At 42.6% G+C, this 14715-nt stretch overlaps 1 protein-coding gene and 1 non-coding gene across 2 annotated transcripts in view; one reads left to right on the forward strand and one right to left on the reverse strand.

Annotated features, from left to right (window-relative positions):
* LOC126251743 (prohormone-1-like) overlaps nucleotides 1-14715 on the forward strand; it is a 309535-nt gene that overhangs the window by 252122 nt on the left and 42698 nt on the right. The gene's annotated exons all lie outside the window — the stretch shown is intronic.
* Trnai-uau (transfer RNA isoleucine (anticodon UAU)) lies at nucleotides 9329-9403 on the reverse strand. Its single transcript has one exon. It is a non-coding gene; the product is annotated as a tRNA-Ile (tRNA).

Here is a 14715-nt window from a genome sequence, read left to right on the forward strand (position 1 = left end):
TGTTCCTCAGATACTGTGAGTTCCACTGTTATGTGTACTCGCTGCCTGCACTCCAACCAGACTGTGAAATATTTTTGACATCGCGCAGCTATGCTGTACATAGCACAGTACGACTCCCAACGACCACTACGCCCTTTCATGCTTATTTGTTTTTCAGAGCTCACACTGTTATTCTGTGAGACGGACGTTTTGTCGGCTGTTTTCAGCTATGGTGGATGTGATTTCCGGCAAGATCTTAATAAATTTATTAGCCTTCTCATCTTTATATTTCGATAGACTCCTTAATTACAGACACTTGAGATTTGCATAACGATACTGGTTTCGTCGTATTGCCTTTCGTACTTAATCCTTGGCTGTGTTCGGTGGCAATTGATGTGTCTGGTTGTTTTCGTTGGGTACGTTGCTGATGTTCATTGCAGCTTTTCTCGACTGTTACAAAAGTTTGTTCGACGTAAGACATGCCACATTGGCATGGAATGCGATACTCACATGACTTACGGAGAACTACATAGTATTTAAAATTAAAACTGCGACTTTTTATCTTTCTCGACAGGAGCAAAACAGAATGGATGCCATGTTTACGAAGAGGTCTACAAATGTCTCTGGAGATTCTTTCGCTTACGCCATAGTCCTGCCGCGATCGCAGGGTCAGCGTGGTTACAACTGATTTGGCAGTGTTAGTGTTAGGGATGGCTGGATGCCCTTCCTGCCGCCATCCCGTACCCCCCAGGACAGAATCAGTGTACCCCAACTGTCTGCGTCTAGGGTAAGTCGTGAAATAGTGCGGACGTGTTTCAAACGTTTGCGACGCATGTAACTGAAGCGGAACATGGGGATCAGCCCGGTATTCACCTAGCGGGATGTGGAAAACCGCCTAAAAAGCACATCCAGGCTGGTCGGCACACCGGCTCTCGTCGTTGAGCCGCCGAGTGGATTCGATCTGGGCCCGGCGCGCCTACCCGAGTCCAGGAAGCACCGCGTTAGTGCTCTCGACTGCCCTGGCGGGTACAAATGTCTCTGGAGATTGGGACAGCATAATTGTGATGGTTCAAATGGCTCTGAGCACTATGGGACTTAACATCAATGGTCATCAGTCCCCTAGAACTTAGAACTACTTAAACCTAACTAACATAATGACATCACACAACACCCAGCCATCACGAGGCAGAGAAAATCCCTGACCCCGCCGGGAATCGAACCCGGGAACCCGGGCGTGGGAAGCGAGAACGCTACCGCACGACCACGAGATGCGGAGCCAGTCTCAATCCTTTCCCAAGGCGCTGTTGGTTTTGACTGCAACACCTACTCTCTTTACCAGTCTGAGTACCCTTATTTATACAACTCTTCAACAAGGCTGTGGTAGCGACATCAACAGTATTTCACAGGTTGGTTGGAGTCCAACCAGCTAGTACATATGACAACACTGCTCGCAGAACATCACTTGGTCGGTGAGCAGACTGTCTTGCATAGAATGCAATCAACAGCTAGGCTTTACTTCTGAAAGGATACCATTAACACATTCTTTCCTGACCGTGGACTGTGTTCGACTTTTGGGCAGTAGTTTGTATGATATTCGTTTATCTGGTTCTGTGTTAAATGCTCGCTGTATGGAACGTATTGGCTTGCCCGATGTACCATTTCCAGTGCTCGTGCTTCTAAAGGCCACTCGCTCTCACCCGTTAACAGCCGCACCGCCGCTGGCGCTTGCCACATGACCGCGCCCCGCCACACGTGTGTGGGGGAGGCTTGCCCTCAGCTAATCGGCGCGCGGCCGCCCGTGAAATGGCGCCTCGGGGATTCCCGGCTGACTTGCCGGCACTGCTGCCTGGCGGCAGCCACTCGAAACACTGTTGGTACTTCCCCTCCGCGGGCCCGCTCTAGCTCTGGCGGACCGACGAGAGAGCGGCCTGGCGGTGCGTCAGTAAACTTGCCGAGCACTCCATAGCTCTAGTGCAAGAGTTATGAGATTAGGCAGCGGCTTAAGGCTTGTCTTAATCCTTCTTAATTGAGGCACAGTAGTTTAGTCGTCGCGACACCGGCGGTTCCTTGCGCCAGCGTTGCTGATTTTGCAAACTGCCGTTATCGCCAAGGTAGTTCTCTGGTGTTTCTTATTATCCGTCAGTGAGTTTAGCAGACTCTCAACCATCATCTAGAAGTACAAACAATTGTAAGTTCTCGCAACAAAACGAAGACAGTTTTATTGCATACCGGTACTTGGCACATTCTTTTATGCGTATAGTGCTAAATCAGCAATTCCGTTTTTAAATATTTTATTATTATTTGCTTCTGAACGAATATATTATGACGAATGAAAACTTCTACCAGGTCGAGAATAAACTAGATTTCCTGCTTTCCATGCGCAGTTAACCCAACAATGAGGCTATCTGAGCATGCTTCCAAGTATGACTCAGAATTTGACAAGTCACTGCATATTCATTACATTGTAGGGTTAACATTTTTTAACGTTGTTCACATATAGCGTTTCACATCATTGCATTTTCTTAGTTTTCCATTCTGTCAATTAATTCACTTAATTCAGCTCACATACACACCCCTCATGGAATGGTAAACCGCAGTCATCCACCATAAACAAATGATAAATTTAACGATTAATAAAGGAATACAAAACGTCTAGATTCTATGGTATATGGAAAGCAAATAAAAAGACAAACAGCTGTTAATCGATAATTTATTCAGACAATGGGTTTCAGTTCATTAAAGCAGTATCTTCAGACAATAAATAATGTCACATAGATTAGCATCTCGGTGGGCATCTCTTGGGCTAATCTGTGTGACACTATTACTTAGGCCCTCCCAAAATTGGGGTTCGGTAGTTCTGGTGCACAATATAAATAATGTTGTAAATAGTAGGAATATCGGTAGTATTGGTAATTGATGTGTAAGAGAGAAACTGGAAGCCAGTGATTTATCTTTGTTTTTCACAAAATTAGTCCACTGTGTATTTTATATCCTTAAATAATATAAATTGCATTTTATAAGTAATAAATGAGTAATAAAAGTTATAGCGTATCTCATAACTTATGCGTTTTATGTAACCAAAGCAACCACTGTTCATGCAAGTACATTTTACATTCCCAAACATAAAGAATATATATATATATATATATATATATATATATATATATATATATATATATATATATATATATATATAATCGTTATTTTTTAGTCAATAGAACATTCTTAAAGGCAAGAGTTTCCTGTTATTATTGATTAATGTCCAACTTATTTATGAATAACAGAAACACGTTTTATATAAGTTCGATGTAGTACTGAAGCTATGTTTGATGTATTTTTGATTTCCTCTTTCTTACATTTTACCTTTTTGTTGAGGAAATTGCGTTTTCTGGCGCTCTATGATAAATCTGTATTGTTTTCTTTATTTTTGTTACAAATCAACAATTTTCGAATAAAACCTGGCTTAAACATTGACAATTTCAGTTTTGCTATAAACACTGTTTATTCTTAAGTAACAGAGAGGGGGATAACTGCGTGGAACAAAGTAGTTCTATATGTTACCGAACCCTTCATACATACTTACTCACTTTCTGGATGGTTTACTGCTTCTAGTTTGTAGGGGAATCTAGTAAGACACTGATAGCATACGTAAAGAAAGCGATCGTTTTGAGGTAACACCCGATGGGTAAGCAACCACGTAACGTATAGGTAACGCCGGTTCGACTTTAAGCGACCAAATCTACTACGAAAACTAGCGCAGTATACTCTTACTTCCGGTAGTGTGGGGCAGCTTCACAACTCTCAGACACTACATATCCCTGAGATTGCTGCTTTAATGCAGCGAAACCGGTCTGGTGAGTAAATCTTCTGTTAAGAGCTATTTTCAGTTTGATTCAAGTTCAATTTATCATGAATTTTAATGACTGTGACTACCCGTGTTACAAACTTATATGTCTGGCTTTTAATCTGTCTCCTTCTCTCTTAACAACCGAACTACATCACATTATTATGTAGATCGCTGTTCACTCGTGATAAGACGGTTTGATAATTCGTTGTACTTTTTAGTCTGTAGTAGCCTTATTCCCACAAATGTTACCGTGTCCACAGTAGATTTGCCGAATAAAACCTGCAAGAAAAGGACGACTGATTGTTGTACTCCATCATTTTAAAGAAATCATATTAGCGAAAAATGAGATCCACACAGTAGGCTAATTGAAGGAATTCTGCTACTTTGATAGTAAAATAAAAGAAGGTGTTCGAAATAAGGATATAATAAACAGACTAGCATAGATAAAGAAAGCATTCTTCGTTAGTACAAGTAACAGTCTTGAGTCTCGGTGTGAGAAAGAAATTTCTGAGAATATGCAGTGTAAGCCAGAACTCTACCGATAAACTTTCAGAGCTGTCAGCATAGGCCAAAACAAGGAAAAAAAGTCTAGCAAGTATGGCTTCAGTAGTTCAGTAGAAGAATGTGTTTCACACTAGCGAAGATGAACATGTGCTCCTAGCTGCTAAAGTGTGGATATTAGAGCCCATGTTTACTGAAGGTTTAAAAGTTACACAACGAGTAGGTATAGTTGCAATAATAATTACGAGTTTTCATTGTAATTACTCGTCTCTTCCTTGGAATTCACCCGAGAAGTTTGCGCTTGCTTTCCATGGTAGAGACCTTTGAAGTCAGAAACCACAGAAGTTAAATAAAGTGTCAAATCACTTTCAGCGCAAAGTCTGTTTCGGTATTTACTTTTAAACAGTCACACGAAGAAAATTACTTTTCGTTAAAATATGTGATTGAAAAGGGTAGTAAAGCCTCTGTGGCTTTATTCGTCAATACTATGAACTCCTTTGAACTTAACCAAATCTCAAGAAGCTGTTTTTTTTCTCATCATCCCTTCACGTGGATTCTAAAATTGTTGACTCTTCGAAGGGATTGCAAATCCAATTGTTATTATTGGGTATAGCAGGAAAACATACTCTGGGTTTTTCCGAGTCCTTTCAAGTGTTCTTCAACCCTGTTCTTGACATTTTCGTCCAAAGAAAGATGATTTTCCACCAGGAAGTCATAAAGCGTATCAAAGCACTCGGCTTGATTTCCATTAAAAAAAAGGTTTCCCAAAAATTAAGTTGTGTAATGAATGATTCGATACGGTCTTGCACAATATAAACGTTTATACTTGACTCCTGTTAAGAGCTAATTTTAAACTCTTAATTTTTGACATAATGTCTGCCAAATAAGCTAAAGTTTGAAGCCACACTTGATCTTCCATGTTTTTTGCTTTGTGAAAGACCTGGATGGTAAAAAAATCGTGATCTTCATCTTTAAACGCATACAGTCTGGAAATAGAGTATTCCAAAGGTGCGGGAATTTGTAGGACGAGCCTTAATAAAATTGTTTTCACTGCATCATCCAGTACAGATTTCATTCCATCGGACAAATACTGACATGGACTGTCTCCAGAATTTCATTTTCGACAAAATTTGACATTCCTTTAGTCCGTGGTTGACCCTATTGTCGGACAATAGTACATATTGACTTTTTTTCTGAAAGATTTTCCAACCTTGCACTGTACAATATCGTTTATACATGGCCGCACTAAATCTTCAGGTAATGAATGAGGTTTCGGAATTTTAACAGTTCTGTAACTAACACGATAAGACGCTTTAAGAGCATTCTCATTGTCACTCTTTTTAGGAGATACAAAAGTAGTTACATCATTTTACCACTCATTAGCTTCTCTTGTAAAAAAAGATATGTTTACGTGGGTGGGGCGTTTAGGTTCTATATGACGTTTCAGTACAGAAGTTTTCCGACAACTGTTAGTAAGAATGTCGCCACAAACAACACACTGTGGCTTTGGACAATGCTTGACACCTATATATGGAAGTCCAAAGCTAATAGAATTATAGAATTATCATCCTACATTTTTTTTAACACACGATGCACTTTTGTCAGATTGACACACATCAATAGAAGCTGAATGACCTATTGACACAACAGTAACCTACGATTTCTTTGAACCCTGTTTCAAACTTCCACTTTTCAACCTGTTATCCATTTTAATGTGAACGGGAACGATCCTGATACACAACTGACAACATACTGCATTTTCCACAGGGAAAGATGAAGTAGGCTATTGTTGAAAATCAAAGGCTTGACTCCCATGCAATCGTTCATTAGCGAGGTCACGGTACTGTTGTTAGTATTGTTGGAACACAAAGGAGCTGACAGATTAATTTTCCATTGTAGCGAAATCAAATGCAGTCCTAACGTTGTTACGTAGCTGTAGATCAGGCACTCGTGGTAAATATTAATTCATTGTGAAAATCATATGATAAATTCCCCTATTATTATTATTATTATGACAATGCCGCAGAAAGTAAGTAAATAGTAATAGTCGTAATTTCGAACCCGACCGTTATGGAAAGGATTTTTGGCTAACCTCTTGAAATGAACCACAGATTGGAGAACAACGCCTTAGACCACTGAAGTGGTTGTCCTGTATTTACTTAAACTGAGTCAAACGAGCTGCTCATCTAAAGATGGAAACACGGGTCTGGGGAGCTCTGTAAGAGAGATAATAAAGAGAATACTGCGGTACGATTTTGCGGTATGTGACTTTTGTGTGTGGTTTGGGCCGTAGCGGATGGCACAGGCTACGGTTCCTTTCGGCAGCAGAAGTGCTCGTTGGACCTAAGAGGCCACCGGAGACACGTTTATGCTCTTCCGTCGGCGCCCCGGAGTTGCGTTTTGTCTCCGCCGCTGACATCTCCCCAGCTTTTCTGCTAAAGTCGCATTCTCTGGAACGGCGGCAGAGGGATTCCACTGTGCACTTCCAGAAACATCTCGTTCCTTGCTGGATGCTGGAGAAAGAATACAGAGATCTTCCACTTCCAAACTTTCGGATAGCTTGCTATTCCTGCATCAAGAGCAGGCCGACAAGAATCTTCATATTAGGGTGGAACGGACTGCTCGCCAGTTACGCGTGAATTGTTGCCCGCCACAAGCATATACAACAACAAATAGATAAACATGTAATAGTCAGATAATAAACCAATAACAAATAAGCTAATGCAAAAATCTACACTGAAGCACCAAAGAAACTGGTATAGGCACTGACAGAATACAGCGCAGCGGTCGCAAGGCCTATATAAGACAAGTGTCTGGCGCAGTTTTAGATCTGTTACTGCTGCTACAATGGCAGATTATCAACATTTAAGTGAGTTTGAACATGGTGTTATAGTCGGCACGCGAGCTATGGGACACAGCACCTCCTAGGTATCGATGAAGTGGGGATTTTTCCGTATCATCATTTCACGAGTGTACCGTGAATATCAGAAATCCGGTAAAACATGCCCTCTCCGACATCGTAGCGGCCAGAAAAAGATACTGCAACAACAGGACCAACGACGACTGAAGAGAATCGCTCAACGTGACAGAAGTGCGACTCTTCAGCAAATTCCTGCAGATTTCAGTCCTGAGGCATCAACAAGTGCCAGCGTACGAACCATTCAACGAAACATCAATGATATGGGCTTACGGAGCCGAAGGTCCACTCGTGTACCCTTGATGAGAGCACAATACAAAACATTACGCCTCGCCTGGGGCTGACAACGTGTTGTCTGGTCGGACGAGTCACGTTTCAAATTGTATCAGGCGGATGGACGTGTACGGATATAGGGAGAACCCCATGAATCCAAGGCCTCTGAATTTCAGCAGGGGATTGGTCAAGCTGGTGGATGCGTGTGAAGTTGGAGTGATATGGGACCCATATTACGTATAGAAACGCCTCTGACAGATGACACGTACGTAAGCATCCTGTCTGATAACCTGCATCCATTCATGTCCATAGTGCATTCCGACGGATTTGGGCTATTTCAGCAGCACAACGCGACACCCCAGAAGCCCGGAATTGCTACAGAGTGGCTCCAAAAACACTCTTACCCGTTTAAACACTTCCGCCGCCCACCAAACTTCCTAGACATGAACGTTATTGAGCATATCTGGGATGCCTTGCAACGTGCTATTCAGAAGAAGCCTCCACCCCCTCGTACTCTTACGGATTTATGAACAAGCCTGCAGGATTCATGGTGTCCAGCATTACTTCAGACATTAGTCGAGTCCATGCCACGTCGTGTTGCAGCACTTCTGCGTGCTCGCGGGGGCCCTACACAATATTAGGCAGGTGTGCCAGTTTCTTTGGCTCTTTAGTGTATGTTTACTGAATTGCTTTTGTCTTTTACATTAAGTTATATTAGGTGACGGAAATGACCTCCTTACGCTTGAGTGCACATTTGAACGCGCCCTAGCGTGTTAATATACACTTGACGGAACTCTACCGAATTGATTATCAAAATTTCATTACGAATGTCCTTCAAGTCATGTAACTTTTCTCTTCAGACTGCGCCTCAGATAAAAAGTCACAGGTGCTTATGACCGGAAAACGCGGCGGCGACAATCCTTTGCTTATAGACCTCTATTTTGTGCAGGTAACCTTGTAGTTTGCGTTGTCAGCTGCTACGATTACTGTTATGTTGTTGACAAGCCCATATAAGCGTATCGGCTTCCGGACGCAACATTTTCCTGGGTAACATTTACGAGGGGCATCGTCCTCTGTTTTACATAGGCTGCAGGAACATATTTCAATCGGTAAAGTGATGATAGTACGTTATTTTTAACACAAAGTGGACATTCATTATTAATGATGGTTTTCATCAACTGAAGAAGGCTGAGAACTTTGCCGCGCCAACTGCTTACTCTGTGGCACTCTGTAATAGCTACCTATAGCACATAACATAGCATCATACACACCAGAAAATAGAACTTAAAAGTTGCGAAAACGGTTGTGTGAGTCTCTGATAGACTTAAATTAATACAGCTACAGCGGACTGTTGGACTTTTCGTTCAGATTTATATTTTAACCGTTTTAACACTTGTATGTAAACACCATTTATACTGTATGAATTGGCATATCAGTTACGTATAGCTTTCATCTGTGAATCTTTCATGAATTATTGAGACTGACTTTCATGAAGTGTGAAAAGTCGACCCATTATGTTGAAAGAAAGCGTTCGTAAATTCTTATTAGAAGCGAAAATAAAATAAAATTGCTTCTCAATTTGCACGGCTGTTTGGCGAATTTTTTTGTTAAACATTTAACCAGCCGCTACCCCACGTCCCACTATCAACAGAGACAGAATCATGAGTCGTCCGACTGGGCGTCACGTTCCCACTGATTCACGATTCAGTCTCGATGACCCCGGGCGCACTACAATCTTAACTACAACGAAATGAACACCCTTAGCTGCTTACAGGCGTTGACATACGTCAACGGGGACAGATGAAAATGCGTGCCCCCACCGGGACTCGAACCCGGGATCTCCTGCTTATATGGCAGACGCTCTATCCATCTGAGCCACCGAGGACCCCGACTGCAGGGATTTATCTCTGGCACGCCTCCCGCGAAACCCACATTCTCAACGTATTGTCCCGCACTAAATTCGGACATGTCCGAAAGAACAGATACCATCTTAGTATATAGGTAGTTAAGGCTCACCGGCCACTTGACCATCTTCTTCTTCTGTGTGAATGCACAAACAGTGCCCGAACTCTTACGGTTGGCAACGCGCTGCGAGTAATGAGTATAATGGGCGGGGGCACTACGAATGTAGTGCGGGACAATACGTTGAGAATGTGGGTTTCGCGGGAGGCGTGCCAGAGATAAATCCCTGCAGTCGCGTTATGCTCTGTGTCCTCGGTGGCTCAGATGGGTAGAGCGTCTGCCACGTAAGCAGGAGATTCCGGGTTCAAGTCCGGTCGGGACACACATTTTCATCTGTCCCCGTTGACGTACGAGTATGTCAACGCCTCTAAGCAGCTAAGGGTGTTCATTTCATTGTATTTTCATTCTAGCGAGCCAGTCCGAAAGAACAGATACCATCTTAGTATGTATACAATCGTAACTGCCGATGTCGTTGGCTCAACATGGAAACACAGAGGGGTGGTCTGCTGCGAAGCTCCATGTTCACCAACGTTAGCTGAACTGTCAGATCGGCCACATATCACTTCCAAACCTGTTTTACAGAGCGGGCAAACCTCTGACCCCACCTTCTGTGATGTGGCGTAGTCTTCCAATACCCTGTCTCCCAATCGTGATTTCAACTTCGTTCAATCACTATCCACAGACGCTAACGACAGTAGCACGCGAATTGCCGACTACCTTGGCCGCTTCCGAAATGATCGTTTCCTAGTGCTGAGGCCTTAACAGTTTGCCCATTGTCGATGTCATATCGTTGGATTTCCCCGCTTTCATCTCACATCGTAGCTAGATAATTTTATATTCGTGTCTGTACAGCTAAAATACTTTCCTCATTGTATCAAGTGCCCGCACTTCCCCACCCGATACTCACAAGGGGAGGCCACGACGTTTGGAACGCGGATTTACTGCAAACTTCGTACACTCGTAGTACTCCACGAAGGCAACAGAATTTGTAAGCAGCAGCGCGTACTTCTCAAGCGGTATCGAGAAAATCGCAAGATAATTTCGGTCGTCAAATATACACCTATGAGTGGCCATTTTTACAACGAAGCGCCGCCAGCGGGGTGGTTAGCGTTCAAGCCCTGTAATCGCTGGGTCGCGGGATCGAGTCCCGCTCGTCAGTTTTTTTTTATATTTCTAGCACAGTCATTTTCATTACTATTTATATTACAATTTATGTAATGATAAAAATACGTGTAATCGGATGAACTTTTATTAAATTTACAATGTTATTAAGCAGTCCACAGATTTTTATTATCACAAATAATGTAATATTCATAACTACCGACTATTAAATGGCCTAACGCATAAAGTGATACTGAAAATGCATGCTTGTCCGTGATTTGAGAAATCCCTTATACCTGGAAGGAGCCCGAAACGACTTGTTACCTCCAAGTTTTGACCGGCACAGACGGCTTTCGAAAGCTGTACAATTAATCGTCGCTTTCGACATTACAAGTTGCGGGATGGTATTTTACGTAAAAGCGTGATAAACAAAGCTAAACGTCACCAGCTGCATTGAATAAATGCTATGTTTCCGTACACGCAAGGTATTTTGAGGTTTTCCGTGGAAAAACAAACCTCGTTAACATTTTCAAAAACCTCTCTTTCAGCCGATAATTTGGAAGCAAACCATGCATAACGCAGCATTTCCTTAAATATCGGCGCTGATCATTGGTCATGCAGTATCGAGTGTATTTTAATAGCGTCTTCACGAGAAGCAATTTCTCGTTCTCTTTCGATTAAATACGAACAATTTTGAAGACACGGACAAGCATACATTTTCAGTATCACTTTGCGCCTTTGGTCGTTTACTAGTCGATAGTTATGAATATTATATTATTTGTGATAGTAAAAATTTGAAGACTGCCAAATAACAATGTAAATTTAATAAAAATTCATCTGATTACACGTATTTTTCCCATTACAACAATTGAAATATAAAGGAAATGACTGTGTTAGAAATAAAAAAAATACTGACGAGCGGGACTCGATCCAGCGACCCAACGATTACGGGGCTTAAACGCTAACCACTTTTTTTTGTTGATCTCATTTTTGTTCGTTATAGTTCGTTCCATTTGTTCAGAGCGGACGTCCTATGACAAACGTTTAAGTTCGTCGTTGATCCATTCACTCAGCTTTTTTATTGCAGAGGGCAGAACAAATTCCCAACTTTTTCTCAGCCCAATCTCGCCACTTTCATGAATGATGATGAAATGATGAGGACAACACAAATACCCAGTCATCTCGAGGCAGGTGAAAATCCCTGACCCCTCCGGGAATCGAACACGGGACCCCGTGCTCGGGAAGCGAGAACGCGACCGCGAGACCACGAGCTGCGGACACCACGCGGCTGCCCGCGCTTCATGGTAAAAATGGCCACTCACAGGTATATATTTGACGACCGAAATTATCTTGCGATTTTCTCAATAACGTTTGAGAAGTACGCGCTACTGCTTACACATTTTGTTGTCTTAATGGAGTACTACGAGTGTACGAAGTCTGCAGTAAATCCGCGTTCCAAACGTCGTGGCCTCCCCTTGTCAGTGTCGCGGTAAGCATTGGTCACAGCCTTCTCAGCGTATCACAATCAGAAGTTTTCGCGACAGTTACTATTTCTTTTGGTGAGTCTGGAGCAGTTCAGTACTTCCACTAGCAAAGTCTTTGCCTTGCTGCAGCATCTGTTGGAGCCGTCATGGCGTGTGCACCGCCACTCCTGGGCAGACTGTGACGTCACCCGAGTGCGCTCCAGCGCGGGGCGTGTTCAGGGTCCCCTGCACAATGTTTGCTCCTGTGATCGGCGCCGCCAGCGACGGACCCCATCACGCGTCGGCAAACACCTGCTGCCTGTGCCGGGAAGGCAATGACGTCTGCCACAGACGCTGTCCCACCCTGGGTATTGACATACAGCGATACAGGCACACACACACACTGCCTGTGAAGCAGGGCTTACAAGTAGCAAAACAATTGGCAGTTTATTATTTTATCGTGACTGAGGTTCACAGTCACATGAAACTTTTTAAAATACATCAACGCCTCTGACCGTTAAAAATCCGCTCATGGAGTTTCATTCGGGGACCCATTCCCAAGTGGAGTACATCATACTCTTATCAGACTTTTCAAATATTTTGATACGTTTTAACTTTACCGGCACTATTCCGTCCTTTTTTTATGGGGTATCATATCTAAAATTCATACCACTAGCAACGTTACAAGTAACTTCTGTCATTCATTAATACACAGTCCGCGGGTAAGACTTATTTACTTATTCTCCACCGAACGAAATATATAACACGCACCTATCGACACATTCCACTGAAGCTGTAGTGACGCACGTTTCTTGTCACTGACCCTGCGGCGGATGTCTTGCGGTTCCTGGCCTGTTTCACTTTTAAACTACACTGTTGTTGTTGTTGTTGTGGTCTTCAGTCCTGAGACTGGTTTGATGCAGCTCTCCATGCTACTCTATCCTGTGCAAGCTTCTTCATCTCCCAGTACGTACTGCAGCCTACATCCTTCTGAATATGCTTAGTGTATTCATCTCTTGGTCTCCCTCTACGATTTTTACCCTCCACGCTGCCCTCCAATACTAAATTGGTGATCCCTTGCTTCCTCAGAACATGTCCTACCAATCGATCCCTTCTTCTGGTCAAGTTGTGCCACAAACTCCTCTTCTCCCCAATTCTATTCAATACCTCCTCATTAGTTATGTGATCTATCCATCTAATCTTCAGCATTCTTCTGTAGCACCACATTTCGAAAGCTTCTGTTGTCTTCTTGTCCAAACTATTTATTGTCCATGTTTCACTTCCATACATGGCTACACTACGTACAAATACTTTCAGAAACGATTTCCTGACACTTAAATCTATACTCGATGTTAACAAACTTCTCTTCTTCAGAAACGCTTTCCTTGCCATTGCCAGTCTACATTTTCTATCCTCTCTACTTCGACCATCATCAGTTATTTTGCTCTCCAAATAGCAAAATTCCTTTAATACTTTAAGTGTCTCATTTCCTAATCTAATTCCCTCAGCATCACCCGACTTAATTCGACTACATTCCATTATCTTTGTTTTGCTTTTGTTGATGTTCATCTTATACCCTCCTTTCAAGACACTGTCGATTCCATTCAACTGCTCTTGCAAGTCCTTTGCTGTCTCTGACACAATTGCAATGTCATCGGCGAACCTTAAAGTTTTTATTTCTTCTCCATGGATTTTAATACCTAATCCGAACCTTTCTTTTGTTTCCTTTACTGCTTGCTCAATATCAGATTGAATAGCATCGGGGAGAGGCTACAACACTGTCTCACTCCCTCCCCAACCACTGCTTCCCGTTCATGTCCCTCGACTCTTATAACTGCCATCTGGTTTCTGTACAAATTGTAAATAGCCTTTCGCTCCCTGTATTTTACCCCTGCCACCTTTACAATTTGAAAGAGAGTATTCCAGTCAACATTGTCAAAAGATTTCTCTAAGTCTACAAATGCTAGAAACGTAGGATTGACCTTCCTTAATCTAGCTTCTAAGATACAGGTAAGTCGTAGCGTCACACTACCAGGAAAAAAAGGAAGCACCCGTAAGACATGGCCTGATGTCAATGCAACTTCGTTCACGCATACTCGATTGGCGAGTATGTAAATGATGGAATTACAAGTCTCTGTGACAGGTAGGACGGTCGCTAGATTGCATCAATGTTGTTCGTATACAGACCGGTTAAAGATACAGAACTAACAGCACGCGTTTTCTCTTCGGCTGTCGCTCGTGGAGATGATGCGAGTCTTTCTGCAAACATTAAAGCACTGAATTTTCCTTGGTATCAATGTTCCATTAAAAAGATTTGTTGGTGAACATCACCATCCTCATCACTAAAAGCCCCACAACCTCCAGAGAAAACATCGAAATGCGAGTGAATGAAGTGCATGTTGAGTGACATGTTGCGTTCCAGTTTCTCATAGGTACATAACGCTCATTCACAAATTCAACGTGATTTTCAGCCCACCTATTGCCAAAGAATAATTACGTAACTTTCTCAAAACATTGCCAGGCATTTACCTCATTAGAACCGAGAATAGACTCAAGTTGTTGGTCTCCAAACACCTTACAAATTTGTGAGCAAATGAATACTCTCTGCTCTTGTCTTCTCAGCGCGCAATCCAGGAATTTTCCACACAGGTATTCAAATTCTTGTTCGTTGC

Source organism: Schistocerca nitens, chromosome 4 (assembly GCF_023898315.1).
Source record: "Schistocerca nitens isolate TAMUIC-IGC-003100 chromosome 4, iqSchNite1.1, whole genome shotgun sequence".
Classification (NCBI taxonomy): Eukaryota; Metazoa; Arthropoda; class Insecta; order Orthoptera; family Acrididae; genus Schistocerca; species Schistocerca nitens.